Genomic DNA, 20,887 nt, shown 5'->3' on the forward strand with positions numbered 1-20,887 from the left:
GCAAATTTATATTTGGGTTTATTTCTGGAAGTGCCAACACTCTGAACTCATTTTCCACGATAGGTAGTTCATTTTGAGCACCTTCGTCCAAGTCTATTTCATTATAAAGACTTTCTAGAACATTTTCAAGTTCTCTTTGCTCAAAAACATCATAGTTTCTTTGATTTTCCTCAATTATAATACGATGTGTTATGCAAGTATGCTCAATATCGTTTTCAATGAAACCTTGCTGTTCATTCCGCCAAGGATAGTAATGCAATAACATTTCGCGGTAATACTCAACTCTGGCCAAATCTGGGTTAAACCTTCTATACCGAATATTACAAGGTTTGGTACGTTTTTCACAAAACAGCTACCGTCTTTAAGAGGCATGACAACCCCGCTTTCTGGTAAATTATCGTCTTCCCTCTCTTCTTCTTCATGATCACTATCTTGTGCTCTTCTACTAGATTTAAAATATTTATACCTAGATGCAAAATCAGCTAAACAAAGAGTTTCTTACTGATCGGATCTTTGAACATAACGGTCTAAACTACCGGCTACCTGAAGGAAGGTTCTGAAGTTCCACTCTAGGTTTTACCATTCGAACACGCTCCTCAGGTCGAGAGGTATTTATAAATATTTCTGCATTACTTGCTTCCGAAAGATGGAGCCCAATGCAGCAATATACTGCTTCTTGGTCAGATATTTCTGTGCCTGATATAAATTTGTGACCTATATGTTAAAGTTTTTGCTTAATAGTATAATTTCCAGCATTTACCTCTGATATAGCTTCATTTAAGAGCCTAGAAATTCCCCTGTTAGACTTGTTAATATAATTAATTATATATGAACAGCACGCATATGCATCCAGCATATATTGGATATCCATATTTGCCCTATGGAGTTCCAAAATCAGAGGATTATAAGCGTTTATAAAACGATCCTGTAATTTTCTTTTTAGAAAATTTTTGGGTTTTGTTAAACTTAAAAGACATATTTATTCTACTTTCAGACAGGAAGTGTTCAAAACCGTTTAAATTAGAAATGTCTTCTGAAGTCATATTTGAATTTAAAACGTTTTGAATTTTGAAAAAGTTTTCCTTGTGTCTTTCTGAATTTTGACTTGTTTCTGTAAGAGGTAACAGTATTTGCGTTGAAGGCATTGGTGGATATGGTATACCAAAACGACAAAACTGTTGTCCTCCTATTTCCCTAGTACAAGACCGACTGTGGTTATGCTTTTGATAACTTTCTAAGTGGCTGATCGAACCATCGGTAGAAATATAATTGTCAATAAAACTAATGACATCAGGGAATATCTGAGGACCTTGAAGGTTGATCCTGGGAGCATTATTAAGCCAATACATGCCATGTAAATGCGGGGAACCTCTTTGTTGAAACTCCACTCTCCAGTAGAAATTTGTAACAAAATACTCTTCAAAAATGCCGGCGTTATCTTTAAAAAGCTTAAGAATTTGTCGACAGCGGTAGTCAAAATATCTAGCACAAGTAACCGCGTCTGACCGAATTAAGCGATATCTATCTTGGGTTGTTAAACTGTTGGCTTCCTCTTCCGAAATATCTTTAGAGAAGATGACCAAAAGCTCAACCCACTGAGATTCTGTAGCCGATAAAGTGATAAAGAAGGTTGGAAGCCCAAATAGGCGAATCATAGCGATTGCCTTTTTCTTCTCAGCTTCCCAGTGCGCAGGTGAGGACCTAACGCCTTTCAAAACCTTGTAACCATCATCGTGTTGAATTAAGTTTTGAACAAAGTTTTCATTTAATAGATTTTGGGTAAGTGGATTGCGACCTGAAAACTTTCTAAGGCAAATGGATGTACTATTCTTAATTTGTAGCAGTTCTAATTTTTTGTAATCATAGAACAACTTTGGAATGGTACACGCTCTTCTTTCAAAACGGCGAATTTCAGAACGTATTATCTTGCTATACGTTTCAGAGCATGTACGCTTCTGCCCAACGTATATTGTTCCAAATGACAACTCTTCTGAATTATTATCTTGAATTATGTCAATTGGTCTTTGTCCTTCACCTGCCGCTATAACTAAACGGTTATAGTCTAAGTTTTCTACAGGAATATTGTACAAAGTGTTTCTTGACCGCCTGGATTTAGCTCTGAAGGTAAAAGACCCGTGGGAATATTATTACCTGAGGGATTATCATGAGAAGTTTGTGCCGCATGAAAAGATTGAACCAATCGGGAATCCTCTGCAGATGCACAAAACGGAACTTCTTCTTGGTTATTAAATTCTGAAATCCAGTTCTCATTAATATGTATATTGTGCTCACAATACAGAGGGGTATTCACTAAGAACTGCAAAGCTTCCATAATCTTTGCGGGGCGTATGGTATCGATCATGTTATCATGATTGTATTCCAAACGCCTTCTTAAGTGAATTTGTATAACATGAGCTTCATCAAAGGACCTTGGTAGAGATGTCACAATATTGTTAACAGAAATTGGTATATTAACAACAGCACCTTTGAGCAAACTCTGACCTTGATATCCTAACGGACGGATTGTCATAAAAGGCAATGTAGGCATTATGAGACGTTCTTAAATTAGGGTTAAACCTTTTAAACAATCCGGTATTTCAGGAAAGTCTAGACCGTTAGCTAAACATATTTTTGGAACGTTCTTTTTAACAATCGCATTTTTGCTAGTAGCACAACAATTGTAATTTCCATCTTCTGAAGGATATATTTGCATTAGAAAGAAGGCGGATGCAGCATTCGGGTGACTTTGCGCAATAGTTTCGAAATTTAATTTGCGAACTTGGTGTGAAAACCATAAGCCGCCGCAGCAAATACATATTTCAGTAAGGCCCTTATTTATATTTTGGAAATCAATGTTATTGAAATCTGTTAAATTGCCACTATAATCATTTTCTATAACACTATTTTCTCTCGTTAATCGGATTCGTTGGGACTGCCTTTCGTTTTCAATTTGTCTATTGAGTGGGTTATCTTTACGAATTCGAACTTGACCTTGTCTAAGACGTCTCTGATTCAAAATTTCTTCCCTCATACCCCTCCTACTAAGCTGTCGACGTTGTGTTTCTCTATCACGCTCCTCTCTCCTTATTTCAGGATTTCTTCTTGTATGTTCCCTTTGTATTTGATCACGAATGCGCTCTAAATTCCTATACTCAGGATTTCTGGCGCGAAGTTCTCTATGATCCCTAGTGTTCCTACTTTGTTCATCATAACGTACCTCAGGATTTTCTCGACGAGATCTATGACCTCGAGTATTTCTTATTTGCTTTTCAGAGCGAATTTGTGGATCTTGCCGCCTTGTTCTATGTTGAACAGTATTTGCAACTTGCTCAACAGATCGAACCTCGGGGTCGTCACGCCTAAACCTATGACTTCTAGTATCTCTTATTTACTCTTCACAGCGAATTTGGGGATCTTGCCGCCTTGTTCTATGTTGAACAGTATTTGCAACTTGCTCAATATATCGAACCTCGGGGTCTCGAATCTCAATATATCGAACCTATGACCTCGAGTATTTCTTATTTGTTCTTCAGAGCGAATTTGGGGATCTTTCCGCCTTGTTCTATGTTGAACATTTTTTGCAACTTGCTCAACAGGTCGAACCTCGGGGTCTTCACGCCGAGACCTATGACCTCGAGTATCTCTCATTTGCTCTTCAGAGCGAATTTGGGGATCTTGCCGCATTGTTATATGTTGAACATTTTTTGCAACTTGCTCAACAGATCGAACCTCGGGGTCTTCACGCCGAGACCTTTGACCTCGAGTATCTCTTATTTGCTCTTCAGAGCGAATTTGCGGATCTTGCCGCCTTGTTCTATATTAAACAGTATTTAAATTTTGTTCAAAAGACCGTACCTCGAGATTTTCCCGCTTAGTTCTATGTTGATTTGTATTGATAATTTGTTCGGACAGATGTACATCGGAATCTAGTCTACGGTTAGCGTGACTTACAGTATTTTGTGACTGCTCACCATCTCTTTATAAAGAGTTTCCACGAAGAACTCTCATACGTCTTCTATTCTGAAGACGACTTAGTAATATAGAGTTTCTACTTAATCTAGGCATAATTAATTAATAATAAATGGATTAATATATAAAATACTTATAGATAATACTTATATAATTCAGTCCGTCCGGGTGTTAAAAGTTGGATCCTAGGCGCTGCTCTCTTTCACTGTAATTCCTTGTAAGTCCTTGCTAGGACTCCTTTCCTGTTCCGTGTATAGGTACTATGGTATACTGGTGTACATATGTATATGTGTTTGCTCGCCACTGTAACGTAACGTATAATACGGTTTTGCTTGTCACTGTATATAATAATACTTTAAGCACTATATAACTACTACACTAAAATTAGTTTGAATAAAGCACTTTGCTGGTCATCTAGTGAAACTGAAACCACAAACACAGTGTATTGATATTTATTATACTCTTGCAACATGTTGGTACAGCTTACGTACTTTTGTATACCTATGTATTACTTATCTATTCACTAACATAATAATACATAATATTTAGTTATATTTATATTTTAGAAATAAGTAGTTTATTTCATTGTACTGAAATTAAGTTCTCGGAAAACCCCTCCGTAAATTACTTTTGTTAAAAGTTTCTAAAACAGGGGGATCTATGGTACCTATTTTGAAAGGTCTACCCATGAAGGCTAAATTAACAATAACTTACATATAATCAAGTATGGTATACACATATGTAGAGCAGGTATGTAGATTTTCTTCTTTCTGTCTTAATATCTAAACCTTTCATAAGCTGCCAACGGCGCTAGGTAAAAATATAATTTTCTTGAGTTTACAGTTCACCTCATGACCTTCATATTAAAATGTGTCGCAAAACTGAAATAATAGACAGTAGCATGTAAACCGATGGGGTCGCAGTTTATCTATAACCACATAAAAATGGTCTTTAGCCCTTTTGATACTACATTACTAATATTTATTTCATGCAATTTTTTCTAGAAAGATTTTTTTGCTCTGTACAAAGTCCAGCACCCTAAGAAATTTTTTTAGCATTGTTGTCTGGTTTATTTTATAACAAGTTCAACATGATGGCTGAGAAAATATACCTAACCACTGATTATCACCAAATATTAGAAGAAATATATGTATATAGAAATCTATATCTATCACTTTAGGTGATGCAAACAACTCTTTGGTGAACAAAACTATACTCTGTTGCAACATGTTGCGAAAGTATAAAAATGTTGCGAAAGAATTCAACATTCATTACTCGATTATTATTTGGTATCTTATTAACTTATGTTATTGATCATAGATTTATTTTGTGTCAATACTATTTTTTTCACCGAAATGTGAACTTTAATAAAAAGAAGCTATTTAACTCAAACAATTCAATTCAATTCAAAATCACATATACCATTGTGATATAAGCTGAACCAAAGGGGTTAGATTTAATATGTGGGGTATATGAGGTTGCTGTTGTACCAGAGGAGCGGAAATCACTATATTAGGGTTATAAGGTTTAAACAAAGTCTAGACCAATTTCATTCATATGCAGCGATATACATCATTTTTAAGAAAAACTGTACATTTAATTTCATTAAAATATCAAATTGACGAAAAAAATTATACCATAAGTAGTACATGTGAGCTGGGAAAATCAAAGACCAGAAAATTCCTCCAAACCGTATATTAAAAAATGTTGAATTAAACATCCATTATTAAATGATATCGTGATTAAATTACAATCAAATTTGGTAACTTTTTGACTTATATTAAAGGCCATAAACTTAGTCTCAGTTTTATTGCTTGAAGTGAGATATACATAAGTATGAATGTGATATTAACTCCACCAAAGTGGCTAAATTTTATATTATAAGCTTAGGTGGCAAACGTCAACCAGAGAATCGGAATTCATTATATGAAGGTGTGAGGTTTAGACTTAGTATATACTAATTTCATTCTAATTCAGCGTCAAACCACATAATTTTTAAGAAATCTCTTTCACTTAATTTCGTTAAAATATCACGTTGATTAACCGGAACGGTGTAAAGTCAGGTGGAAAGACGGAAATCATATATATATTGGGGATAGAGAAATATATTAATTTTGACATTGCTCAGCTATACTCGAGAACATATTTTGAAGCAATTTTATATATAAAAAAAAATATTAATACTCACTGACCGACATATTCGGCATAAAACTGGTTAGAATAACGAAAAGCATTATAAGTAGTATATGGAATTTGAGGGCAGTATTAACCCGATTTTATTAATTTTTTCCAATACCACATACTACTAACATGTGTAAACGAATGACCACCCTGTGGCAAATCAATGACCATCGAGCAGTCAGCATTCAGCAGTCATCAAAGATCGACATCCTGATAAAAACGTTACTTTAACTAGCACCACTTATTTTTGTTCTAAATATATAATATTTATATAATAATAAAGATATCGCAATCAATAAAGTTAAAAACATTCGCCTTTTAACTTTCAGTTCAGAAGTGGGATGAATCTGAGTGCTAAAAGTATACGTGAACGCATAAACGCATGTAAAGTTGTTCAAATAGGAAAAGTATAGCCATAAAAGTGCAGGAGCCCTTGCGCTCCGACATTCCTATTACGTACAAGCAAGCGGCGATTCAGCAGTTACATTTAAAAGGCTAATTTGACAATGAGTGCGAAATAATCAGTCATGTAATCAGGCAAAACCAATCAACGTCAACTCAAACGAAGCATCGAGGTGAAACGGAAAGCTATCACATTTATGTAAATATGTATCTACGATCTGCAGCGACAACGAACCACTAAACGATCAACGAAGAGAGGAAGCAATGTTAAACGATAACAGCGAACGAGCAACGTTATATAACGAGAAACGAATTTTAAAATAAACAAGTACCAACGAAATAACAAAAACGAAAGGAAACGAAACGAAAATCAACGAGTTGTGATTTGTAGTCAAAACAAATCTAAAACATAAGAACGAGTGAACATATGGTAAACGAGAAGTTACAATAGACATTAAAAACGAAACTGATATAAATCTACGATACAAATACAATATAAAAATCAACAATGCCGAAAATAAGTGAATTTTAAACTGATCAACTAAAAGTTATCTTGCGGGAAAAAGGAACTACGAGGAATTGGAACTACGTTTAATGGAACTATATGGGAATGATGAAATAGAAGCGCCAATAGTTATGAATTCTGGGTTGCAGGAGCAGATCAATGACTTACGTGGTATGATGGAAACTATTGTAGGCATGTTACAGCAAAGCAGGCAGCAGATAAGTGACCCAATTGTAATACAACCGAGCGTAAATAATCAATACCAAAACGAAAATGTTAGACAAGTCGTAACGCCGTAAAGCCCTACAAATACGTATGTTAGGGGTTTTCAGTCGGTTAAAGAAATATCAGACATGATTCCGGAGTTTGATCCAACAAATACACAGTCGTTAACAGTACAACAGTTTATTGATCGAGTCAGTAGCGTTATGAGCGCTTACCAGTTAGACGAAAAATGTGTTTTATTAGCAGTTTATGGGCGATTAAAAGGAATAGCTCGCATATGGTTAGATGCATTACCAATTGTACACACGACATGGAATGATTTCGTTGCGGAATTGAAAAAAGAATTTTGTGTAAATTACGATGAAGCGCAAGTGCATCGAATTATGAATGAGTCGGTACGAAAAAGAGGTGAACGTATATCTGACTACTGTACGCAAATATTTGAAGAATGGCTAACAAATCGTGTCAAAAATACCACCCCTAAACGTAATTTTGAAAGTCAAGCTAAAGTAGTGAATGCACCGCCTCAGAGAGTAACGATTGGTGAAAACAAGCAAATTATATGATATAATTGTGGTGAGTTAGGCCACATATCAAATAAATGTACAAAAGAGCAGAAGCGTTCGAGATGCCCTGATTGTGGTCAATTGTGGTCTTAAGCAGTCTACGCATAACGTTCGAAAAGCTGAAATGAAGCAAAATGAAAAATGTTTTATTAAGAGGATTAACGTAAATGGCCTAATGTTTGAAGCATTAATCGATACCGGTAGTGAGTGCAGTTTAGTTCGAAAGTCAACAGCTGATATATTGAAACTGAAGTATGAAGAGTGTTGTATACATTAAAACGGTATAAGCGGTGGAAGATATACGATGAAAGAGAGGTTTGTGCTCGATATAGCGATTGGAGAAGTAAAGGTTAATACGTTGGTATATATTGTTGCTGATGACATGTTAAATACGGATTTCCTACTGGGTCAGGACGCGATAGCGCGTAAAGGTTTATTGTTCACGGTGGAAAATGGTGAATCGAAGTTCATAGCTGATTGTCATTATGGTGCTGTTTTTCCTAATGATGAGTTAATGACCAAGTTAACGGAAAATGTGAGTGAAGAAGATCAGCAACTAAAACTTCAAAATTTACTAAAAAAACTACAATGATGTATTCTCAGACGGATTGAAGGGTATCGGTAAGTCACACTTACTTTGAAATTGTCGTACAATCGAAAAAGGTTATTGCGCAAGCGCCTTATCGAGTGCCAGCTCCAAAGCGAATGATAGTAACGCAAATGATCAAAGACCTCGAAGATAACGATATTATAACAAAATCCTCATCCGAATTCGCAAGCCCTATTGTATTAGTAACAAAGAAAAATGGAAGCGATAGGCTTTGCGTAGATTACCGTCGGTTGAATTCCATAATTGAAATAGAGAATTTTCCTGTTCCAAATATAGAGGAGCAATTGCACCAAGCTAAACAATATACATTTTTCACGATCTTAGATTTGAATAGTGGATATTATCAGATCCCAATCGTACCTGGTAGTCGAAAATATACAGCTTTCATAACTCCGGATGGCTTGTATGAATTCAAGCGCATGCCTTTTGGTAAAAAAACGCGCCTATTGTTTTTCAACGCTTGATGCTAAAAATTAAAGAACAAGTACACGAAGATGACCGTATAATTTACATGGATGATATCTTAATAGGTAGTCAAACGTTCGAGGAAATGTTAATAAAGTTAAACAGAGTTTTAACAGTTTTACGAAAAGCGGGCTTAACTCTAAATATCAGAATATTTGAATTTATGAAAAGCACGAATACATTTCTGGGTCATGAGTTGACGCCAGATGGTATCTTACCTGGTAAAATCAAAACGCAGGCCGTATCGAAATTTCCTACACCAGCTAATGTGGCTGATATACGACGATTTTTAGGTTTAAGGTGTTTTAGCAAACACGAAAAATTTGAGTGGACAAAAACGCAAGAAGTCGCATTGGAACAATTAAAATCCAAATTAGTGTCACGACCAGTACTATCGTATCGACACAGAACATGAAGTACACACAGATGCAAGTGCAGTAGGTTTGGCTGGTGTATTATTACAGCGCGAAAAAGATGATTTTAAACCGGTAGCGTATTATAGTAGAGCCACTAGCGTTGACGAACAAAAGTTTCACAGTTATGAACTCGAGACTCTGGCTGTTGTAGAATCTCTAGAACGTTTCCGATATTATATCTACGGTAAAAAGATTACAGTCAAGACAGACTGTAGCGCATTAAGAACGACTATGCAAAAGAAAGAGCTTATACCACGAATTGCCAGATGGTGGCTACGAATTCACCATTCGATTCACCATTTTCCATTTTGAAATCGAAATAGAACATCGACCGGGCAGTCGTATGGAACATGTGGATGCACTGAGTCGAACTCCGAATCACAAACAATCATAGTAGCAGATTTGCGTACTGATAAAGCTGTTATCGATGAGGATGACTGGCCTTTTAGCACGCAATTACAAGATGAGCGCATATGTAAAATTGTACACAATCTTAAAACAAATAGTAAAGTTGAAGATAAGGAGTATATATTGCAGAACGGAAGACTTTTGCGAAAAGTTGACGACGCACTTCTATGGGTTGTACCGCGAGCACTACGCTATAGAGTGGTTCAAGATTGTCATACAAAAGCAGGACACATGGGTGTCGAAAAAACGTTAGAACGATTGAAATCTTACATGTGGTTTCTCGAATGCGCAACTTCGTCAAACAATTCATTTTATCGTGTATGGATTGCGCGTACAATAAACGTAAAGGTAAGAAAACCGAAATGCAGTATCATTACAACGAAATAGAACCGATTCCGTTCAGAACTATTCATATGGATCACTTGGGCCCGTTTCCAAAAAGCTCAAAAGCAAAGGAACATCTCCTGGTTATCGTCGATTCATTCACAAAATTTACAATGTTATATCCTGTTAAAAATACATCAACGAGGTACGTAATCGAAGCATTAAATGAAGCAAGTAGTTATGTTGGTATGCCATTACGTATCGTGACGGACAGAGGTTCCGCTTTTACCTCCCGAGAGTTCGAAAAGTATTGTTTCGAAAATGACATAAAACACATTCTTACGGCAGTTCGTACACCGAGAGCAAACGGTCATGCAGAAAGAACACATCGTACAATATTGTCAATGCTGTTACCGACGAATTCTACCGATAAAAAATGGGACGAAAACATACGCTGTGTACAGTGGTGCATAAACACGATGAAGAACAGTACCACGGGTTGCACTCCTCATGAGTTGTTATATGGGTATAAACCACGTGATATTTTACGCAACAGAATTATTCTTAGTTTACAAGCAAACGATGAAGCATTAGATGGAATACAATTAACGAATCTTCGTGAAACGGCAGCCAAACGAATTAACGAAACACGGGCAGCTGCGAAATCTCGTTTTGACGCAAAGCATCGATCTCCGAGTATTTTCCAAGAAGGTGACTTAGTCTTAGCTGAAAATGCACCACCGAGTACAGGCACGTCAAGAAAACTCGAGCCACGATCAAAGGACCATTCGTAGTTACCAAAGTTCTTGATGACGATCGTTATGTGGTCGAAGATCTTCCCCAAACTCGACGAACTAGAAAACATTATTCTTGTGTTTATTTAATCGACAAGTTAAAACGCTGGTGTCAGTTACCAGAAGATGACGATGCCGAAGAAGAAGCTATCGACAACAACGAATTGATCGAGGTCGCTCAAGTTGGTCAGGAAAGGCCGACTATAAACGAATGACCACCCTGTGGCAAATCAATGACCATCGAGCAGTCAGCATTCAGCAGTCATCAAAGATCGACATCCTGATAAAAACGTTACTTTAACTAGCACCACTTATTTTTGTTCTTTTTATATATATCAATAAAGATATCGCAATCAATAAAGTTAAAAACATTCGCCTTTTAATTTTCACATGCCACAGACTAATAAAATGCTCCCACTGTTTCATTAAGGCACCTCACATACCATCACCAATCAAATGGAGTAAAGTCAGACGAATGTTCGAAAATCCTGATATTAGTTACATGGGACTAAGGAAAATTTTCACCCGATTTGATTTTGTTATGAGTAAAACACGCTCTCTCATTTTCATTGAGATAACTCACATATGCGGTATAAAGTCACGCGGAAGTTCAAAAATATTTATATTAGATATATGAGGGCTAAACGAACTATTGATCCGATTCAACCCATTTTTGAAACAAAGACATACTATTATCTATAGTTTTATTTATTTATTCTACTATATGAACTTCAATTATATATCTTACACAATGGCCGATATTTATGTTAAAAAGTAGGTACTGGGGTCCACATATTCAGTACCTAGGGGCTTGAACAGTTTTGGTTAGATTTAGACAATTTTTGGTCACAAGGTGGCATACTTTAAACGTATTATTCACGCAAAGTTTTACACCGATTAAATTATTGTTGCTTGATTTGTATACCGGAAAGTGAAAAAATCAGATGAAATTTAAAATGGTGTTATATGGGAGAGAGGTGTAGTTGTTATCCCATTTCGCTCATTTTCGCACTATGGGAAGAATATTATGTACCGAATTTGATTGAAATCGGTTAAGCAGATCCTAAGATATGGGTTTTCACCTAAATGTGGGCGTTGCCACGCCCATTGTCTAATTTCGAACGCGGTTACTATAAAGTCCTCTCATACCATCCCCGAGATAAAATTTAATGTCTCTGGCGTGTTTAGTGCTTGATTTATCGCGCTTTTAGTAGTTTTTAACAGTACCGTTACATAGGGAGTGGGCGGGGTTGTCACCCGATTTCACCCATTTTCACACCGTAGGTAGAGGTGCTAAAAACATTTGCTTCCAGTGAATTTTGTTATTATAGCTTTAGTAGTTTAGGAGATATGCACATTAAACCTATTAGGGGCGGGACCACGCCCAATTTTATCTGCAGATGCCCTTCCCTAATGTGATCTCGTGTACCAAATAACAGTCTTGTATCTTATTGCGGAGCTGAGTTATGACAATTTATTTGTTTTTGATAAATGGCGTTTTGTGGGCGTGGCAGTAGTCCGATTACACCCATCTGCAATACCAACCGTCTTACTGTACCAAGAAACATGTGTACCAAGTTTCATAAATATATCTCAATTTTTACTCAAGTTACAGCTTGCACGGACGGACGGACGGACAGACAGTCACCCGGATTTCAACTCGTCTCTTCATCCTGATCATTTATATATACATAACCCTATATCTAACTCGATTAGTTTTAGGTGATACAAACAACCGTTAGGTGAACAAAACTATTATACTCTGTAGCAACATGTTGCGAGAGTATAAAAAAAGAAATAGATGTAATTAAAGAAGGAGCAATATTAGTGTCTGGAAACAACACAGTTGATGGCTATGCCATAAATGGAGTATACCTTACTTTTGAATATTACACAAATATTAACAATATAAAATATGAAAATGTCTATTGCAAAATTTGAAAATATTTAAAGAACAATCATCATCATGTTAATAATTTTGAAATTGTAGAATATATTGAAACAAAGTATAAAGAACTGAAACTTGAAAAGATAGTTGTTGACTAAACAGAACGCTTAACGTTCGGCCAAAATATGGTGTGTAAGCTAATATTGTAATTGACACTTTCTTTGTTCTAAGAATTAATAATTATTGGGAGGTAGCTTTAAGGAAATACGAAAAAATGTATAAATAAGAATAAGCTGGAAATAAAGTTATAGTTTTTCATTCGAACAACCGAAGCAATCAGAAGCTGAAGCAATCAGAAGTGATCTCATTTCTCCCGCTTGTGCGCGGTAAACTATATATTTTTTAATCCTTCCCTATGTAGGGAAGTAAATTTGCATACATATCGACGCAGATTTTTCCGAGCCATCGAAAAATATTTTCAAATTGTAAAATGTTTTAAATCAGCTATGTTGCCATTTTTGTCACTTTTTTCTGTGCCTTTCGGGGGTGTCACTCTTCTTTTCCACGAAAAGACACTTGTTGACACAGGCATTCTCGGGGAGATCTGTATGGCGTTAATTTTATGAATGAGTCAACTTCTTTTGTTGAAAGTACGCCTGAGTTCAGGAATGTAAATGTCGTTGTTGTTTGATTTACCATTAATTTGGGCTTCGACAATTTGGCCGCCATATTGACATGTATGTGTGCTGCTTATGCTACTTGAGACAATTGTTGTTTTTGTAGAACGATGTTTGTAATTTTTGGGGGTAACATATTTACATGTGTACGCATATACAGCTGTGTTCATAAAAATAGCAGTGCTCATGAGCTGCAACTTTAAACTTAATTTTATTTATCAAAAAGTAAATGAATGTTCACAAATTTAATTTTGTTTTAACTTTGAGATTATTTTAAGCAAAAACAAATCAATTTATTATTCAAAATGTTGTTAATTTTCTTAACATTATTAATTTAAACAAAAAAGTGCTGTTTACAGCTGTTCATAAAAATAGCAGTGAGTAATGAAAACAGTGGAATTAGTTGAAAAAACCATTGTTGAACTCCAAAAAACTATTTTAATTTGTTTGCTTGGGTTAGTACTTAGTCGTGTACCCATTACTTTTTATTACGGCCTGGCATCTGCGAGGCATAGAATCCACCAAGTCCTGGCAGCGCTTGACAGGGATCCGCTCCCATAATTTTTGAATAACCTCCCAAAGCTGTGATCGAGATGTTGGATTTGCATTTGGAACATATCGTTTAACATCTCCCCATAGGTTTTCAATTGGATTTAAATCCGGAGACTGCGCAGGCCATGACATAAGATCGATCCGCTTTGATGCCATCCGGCTTTTGACTACTTTGCTTGTATGTTTGGGGTCGTTATCTTGTTGAAACGACCATTTTAGTGGCATTTCCCAATTGGCATAAGGAAACATAACATTTTCTAATATGTTAACAAATACAGATCGATTCATGATCCCATCAATCATAAATATAGGGCCCACTCCACTGTAAGAAAAACATGCCCATACCATAATACTCAATCCGCCGTGTTTAACTGTCTTCAAAGTGTACCTAGGATCGTACTCTGTGTTAGGTGGAAGTCTGACATATTGTCTGGAGCCCTTTCCACCAAATAACACAATTTTACTTTCGTCACTTCATAAAATATTTCGCCACTTTGTAATGGGCGAATTAAGGTGACTTTTGGCGAACTCCAAACGTGCTTTGACATGTCTGGTGGCTAACAGTGGAACTTTTCGTAGATGGCACGCTTTGAGATTTTGTTCTCTAAGACGTCGCTGAATAGTAACGCCACTAACATTCAAGCTTAGGTTATTTTTTATCTTGCTGGACGATGCAAAAGGCTGCGCCCTGCTATATCGCACAATAGATCGGTCCTCATTTTACGTTGGATACCACGATTTCGGGCATTTCTTTAAAGTTTAAAGCATTATGAATCATTTTAGTAGAACATCCACATATTTCTTGGATGTCTTTATATGTTTTTCCCAGGTTTCTTAGTTGCACTATAATATTTCTTTTTTCAGGAGTACAATGTTTGCCCCTGCCCACTAAGTTAAAAAATATAAATTTATTTTAGTGTTTATTATAGTCAATAATAGTCACTAACACAAAACCACTTACTTTTTATCAATTAAACGTCTTAACAAAATTTTTTTGGCTTATAATACGCACTGCTTTTTTAATGAACAGCCAAAGACTTGTGCTTCTAGCAAAAAGAGTTGTTCATTTGCTTAAATCTTGCAAATCTAACGGGATTTTTTCGTTTCTTCCATATACACATTTCATTCTACAACAACAATGCGTAGATGTTGGAATAATCGTAACGGAACTTGAAAAAAATAACATTACTTGATTGCATTTCTCGCGCTGCTATTTTTGTGAACACAGCTGTAAGTATGTAAGTTTTTGTATGCATTATTTGTGTGGCAATGTCATACGCACATATGTATATACCTATGCTATCTAGCTTCTGTACTCGGTTTAGCTTTGCAAAAGCTATTTTTAAACAGTTAAATAGAGAACTTTCCACAATAATGGTGATATTGAATTGCGTGTCTCGCATTTTAATATTGTAATATTATTAGAGATTTGTTATATCATTTGGAGGAGACGTAGTCTTCTGTACAGAAGAACTAAGTGTTACTTCATTGGAAGGACGTTTACTTAAAGATTTGAACAATTTTTCGTAGTGCCTAAATTTTTCGGTGAGGGTTTCAAGATCTCGACTAAGAATTCGTTAAGGTCATTGCGTGTCTGCCTATAAACTTTAAATAGACCGATTTCAATAGATCTACAATTTAAACAGAACCAACGCAATCTCTTACAGTCCAGAATAGAATCTAAGATTCTACCTGCCAGTCCAGCACATTTAATATGGGCAAGCTCATCACAAAGCCAGCATGAAAGTTACAGTTGGGGAAGTTATACGACATAATAAACAACAAAGATGATTAAATGAAGTTCAAATATAAGAGTAAGTAAAACAAAATCTAATTGATATATAATAAATTAGTGTGTTAATAAAAATATTAATAATATTAAATACAATTAAGAACAAACGCAAAAATAAAAGTATTTTTTTTTATCAAAGTTCAAAACCAAGACAGTTTGAAAAAACAATAAAGCGAGAAGTTTTAGATGCACTAGAACAAATAAAAGACTACACGCAACACAGCTGTGATTAAAGAAGTAAATGTGATAAATAAAGAGAGAAAATAAAATAAAATAAAACAAAATGAAACAAAAGCTGACTCGGCACCAAAAATTCGATAATTTAAACTTTATGATAATGCACGAAACTTGAGATCATTTATACTTAGCTTGCAAAAGACACAAAATTTCACTACAAAAAATTACAGCTTTACAGCTTGAAGTATTACCACCTTTTTGCTTTGAAATTGTATAATAATTACAATAATTGAAATGTAATCAAATTGTAATTGCATTCATAAATATGCACAAAATGATATTCGTGTCAATGAATTTGATTGCATATGCACATGCGGCTGTAATATAAAAGGAAATCTCTGAGCACAATTTTCATTCGCTCGGAACATCACATCCTACATTCTGACAGTATCATTGGAAACGTGCAAAAGGACCATTTCTTCATAAAATCTTCCAGTCGAAATGGTTGCTACATTAATATTTCCTTTAATCTTTTTGATTACCAAACGTGTACCGTTGCTGAATAATAATATTCGAACAATTTTCAATTGAAAATTATGTGATGTCATTCCGAGTATACCTATATAACTAGCGTTTTCATTTTCATCAACAACAGTAATTAATTTCATCAACTTTTACATTTTACGCCGCTAATGTAGCCCTATTACTGAGCCAGTTATGATCCAAACAATTATATTTTATTTTCATGAATATAATCTCAATCAATTTTTTCGTGCTGCGTATTTGGTTGCAGTCTATTCTAACATTCCCAATATCTAGAAATTATATTCAGGGGTGTTGTGAAATCCAAGACAGATTTGCTTAGTTGTCAGAATGGAAAACCAATTCTGATTTTCAATGGTGTCACAGAATCTGATTGGATTTTCGTCTTTCGGAAAACCAATATTCGAATCAGCTGTTTGCTTACGTGACAAAACTTGCAAATGAATAAATTTAAAAGCAATTCTATTAAAGTTTATAATGAGCTCCCCAAATTTTATATTTTCTTTTATTGGAGGAAAAAAGCAACAAAAATATTAAAAGAATTATTTTAAGAGATCACAGTAATCCACTTAATGTCCAATTGAGTGAAATTTTGCTTGCATTTACTTGTATGCGTGTACAAGTATGTATTTACTTGCTTACTTTACAGATTTATATTACAATACAAAATATTAAAAGAATTATTTTAAGAGATCACAGTAATCCACTTGATGTCCCATTGAGTGAAATTTAGCTTGCATTTACAAGTATGTATTTACTTGCTTACTTTACAGATTTATATTACAATACAAAATATTAAAAGAATTATTTTAAGCGATCACAGTAATCCACTTGATGTCCCATTGAGTGAAATTTAGCTTGCATTTACTTGTATGCGTGTACAAGTATGTATTTACTTGCTTACTTTACAGATTTATATTACAATACATTATCGCCTGAGTAAAGATGCGTTTTGTAAATAGTCTTAAAATATCTATATTTTTCCATAAACTCAATTATAGTGTCATTTTGTGTTCTATATATTTATGTATATGTTTCCCCTATATAAATAGAGATACGTTCAGTTGTAACAAACTTACTAACATTACAAATATGTCAATGACTATCTGCTTCCTTTGTTTCTGATAACAAAACCGATACAATTTCTGTTTCAACATTAAACCAATAATATCTGAATTCATGACACCTACCACATTTTTTTATCGGTTTTAAATATGATTCCGACAACTATCAGATTCTGCAATACCCCTGACTATTTGTGTTACAACATTTCTCCATAAGAACGATTACTTAAGCATTCGTTAATCTCATTGCCTTTAGATAAGCGAAGAATGGCCGGGCTGTTGGCAATCCCAGACAGTGGTTAGATAGTACCATCGAAAACTTCATCGTTGTTTCTAAATCTTGCCTTGTTCCGTGCAATGCTACGAGAATATTTGTGAGCTATTATGTACTCAGCTTAAATTCCAATTGAAAACGGTGGTCACGGAACGATAGGAGTTGAGTTTTTTGTTTTATTGCGAAGAACCAATGCAGTATGACATGGTGATTGAGGCTTGACGCGTTTGAGACACAAAACATTCTTCAAAATGGTTTGAGCTGAGCCAAATGATATTTCAACAGCGAAGATTCTAATTATCAATCTTGACGAAGAACCAAATCTTTGCTTTTTTGGATGTGGCCCTCGTCGGTAGAGATTGATGGTCATTCAGAGCGCGGTTCAGCCACATTCGGTATCTGGGGTCTTGAAAGGTTACAGTCCGATCTCGGCAATTTTATACCCAAGATGGAATACTTAATAAGCACTATTACAGTAAAGTCATTGCCTTTTGATTTATAACTTGTAATATGGGAAGTAAGCGGGCTTGTCGCCAAATTTCGCTGATTTTTAAAATATAACATAAGAATACCAAAGTTAGTTCAAATTGGTCAGATTGTTTCTAAGGCATAGGATTTCACCTAAAAGTGGGCTTATTGTCCAATTTTCGCACTTTTAGTAATTTTCAACGTAACCGTTATAAGGGGGTTGGAGGTTTTTCACCCGATTTGACTTATTTCCACTGTGAAAGAGGAGGTACCAAAAAGATTTGTCTTGACCGAATTCGGCTAATATAACCTTAAGAGTTTGTGAGATATGAACATTAAACTTATTAGGTTGTGTAGTACAGTTACGCCCAAGTAGAATATCGAAATTTTATGGTGCCAAGGCAAATGTGTATCAAGCTAAGATACAGACAACCGTTTGGTGAACAAAACTATAATGATTAAAAATAAATGATGCAGATAACAGCTACCGAGCAGATTTCGACACTAATTATTTGATACTCGTAATATACTCAATTGTCTGCGAAAGCTAGACGATATTATATCGCAAAGATCAATTTTGGTATGTCAATTCGCACAATTATATGGGTTATGTCCATCTTAAGATTTATTCACACTTTCGTGAGATATGACTTAAAAGAATTTTCAGCCGCTTTATTATGTTAAAAGTAGGACAGGGACTTAGAATAGTAACCGACGAATTAGGGGATATAATGGGTATGTGCTGATATGGAAATTCTGCAGAAGGATATAGGTACATATACAATATATACATGAGGTGTGTTCAAAGGAAAAGGTGAGTTTTAAATATTTTTTGAAAATTACTATATTCATCAATATCTATTTTGTCCCTTTTAAAGTAGTCCCCTTTGGATATAATGCACTTATGCCAACGCTTTTTCCAATCCTCGAAGCTCTTCTGAAATGCGCTTTTCGGTATGGCCATCAGCTCTTTCTTCGATTCTGACTCATCTCATCTGGCAGCTTCCATTGGGATGATTGGGCCTTGGTTTCGACGTCATAATCATATACCCACGATTCGTAACCAGTTATGACCGTTTGAACAAACCCGGATCGTTGTTGACGTCATTCAACAACTCCTAAGCGATACTAATGCGACATTGCTTTTGCTCAGAATTTAGCAATTTCGGAACAAACTTCACTGCCAACTGTTTCATGCCCAAAACATTCGAAAAAATTGAATGGCATTAGCCGATTGATATGCCAACATCCTCTGCAACTTCGCTAATATTGATTCGAAAATTTTCAATAACCATTTTTTTCACTGTTTTCATGTTTTCTTCGCTTGTTGGCGTGGTCGCACCTCCAGGATGCTCATCATCATCAACATGTTCTCGGCCTTATGTGAAGCGCTTGTACCACTTATAAACATTTTTTAAGACAAAGTGGACTCACCGAATGCCGCAGTCAACACTTCAAGTACTTTGGTGTACTTTATTCCATTTGTAACGCAAAATTTAATACAAATTCTTTGATCTATTTCTTTCGTAAAGCCAAAGCACAACTTTTAGTATGAGGCTCCACCGCTACCCAATAGCTCCATTACAGCAATATAGGGTAACCAGTGCCTTCTTTACCCTCTCTTCAACATTGTGCTTCCATGATAGCTTTCTATCAAGGATAAGACCCAGGTACTTCCCCTTTTCGACGGGGTGAAATTGAGAGCCCCAATGAGAGAAGAGGTGCCTTTGAAATTGTATACTTCCTCGTGAATAAAACCAGTTGACGATTCCACCTCGCACCGTAACCCTGCTCTCGCCGGCTGATGGCAGGATTCTGCCAACTCCCCCTGTCTTATCCCCTCCACCCTCCTGAAGGTACCTGCGTTCTTACTTTTCCGGAAGACGGTTCAGCTTTCCCAGGTAGTGACCGCCCGCCTGACTCTTCGTCCATTTTGAAGAGGTCGATTCCGACCTACTTCTTCCCACGTCCGTTTTTGTGTAGTTACTAGTTTCCATGCTATGAGGGTCCCCACTCAGAGGCGCTATCCACCTCCCGGAAAGGTAGTCGCCTTTTATGGTCTCAAGGTCGTCTCAGTGATGAGTTCTACAAGACCGTGAAGGCCGCTGGTCATTTGGCGTTAACCAGGAAGCACCTGCTTTACATCCCAAAAAAGTGATGCATATATAAAATAATATGAATTGTTTTTGTTTCTCAAGTTTATTTTTTTTATAACAATGATGTCTAAATATATATAGCGGGTGATCCAAGTAGAGATACTTTTTTCAATAGCTTTTTTTTTGACAAATTACGCGTGAGTCGTGTCAAGCTGTCATATAATTTTTGTTCAGTATTGTTTGACATTACATCATGAAGAGACTTACGTTTGAATAAAGTTTACAAATTGTTTAACTTTATTACGAAAATTCACGTTCTGTAAAGAATGTGTATTACGCGCCTCGCTCAACTTATGATCAACATAATCGGCCTACTCAGCGTACTATTCGCGAAAATATAGCGGACGTAGATAAGAGTGTACACGTACCGTGGAGAGTCGACGCTCGTAGACACTCGAACTGATGTCTGGAACGACTTGGCGCATTTTACG

The 20,887-nt window shown here is 35.7% G+C and overlaps 1 protein-coding gene across 2 annotated transcripts in view; it reads left to right on the forward strand.

Moving 5' to 3' along the window:
- Positions 1–15,351: 15,351 nt before the first annotated feature.
- Desi (DM4/DM12 domain-containing protein Desiccate) overlaps positions 15,352–20,887 on the forward strand; it is a 48,377-nt gene continuing 42,841 nt past the window's right edge. Inside the window, exons 1-2 of one of the 2 annotated variants that reach the window (XM_070113084.1) lie at positions 15,352–15,527; positions 15,650–15,796. The gene's annotated coding sequence lies outside the window, so the exon portion shown is untranslated. Of the gene's footprint in view, positions 15,797–20,887 lie in introns of both variants that reach the window. The other variant, XM_070113083.1, reaches the window with a different exon arrangement.

This window comes from Bactrocera oleae, chromosome 2, assembly GCF_042242935.1.
Source record: "Bactrocera oleae isolate idBacOlea1 chromosome 2, idBacOlea1, whole genome shotgun sequence".
NCBI lineage: Eukaryota > Metazoa > Arthropoda > Insecta > Diptera > Tephritidae > Bactrocera > Bactrocera oleae.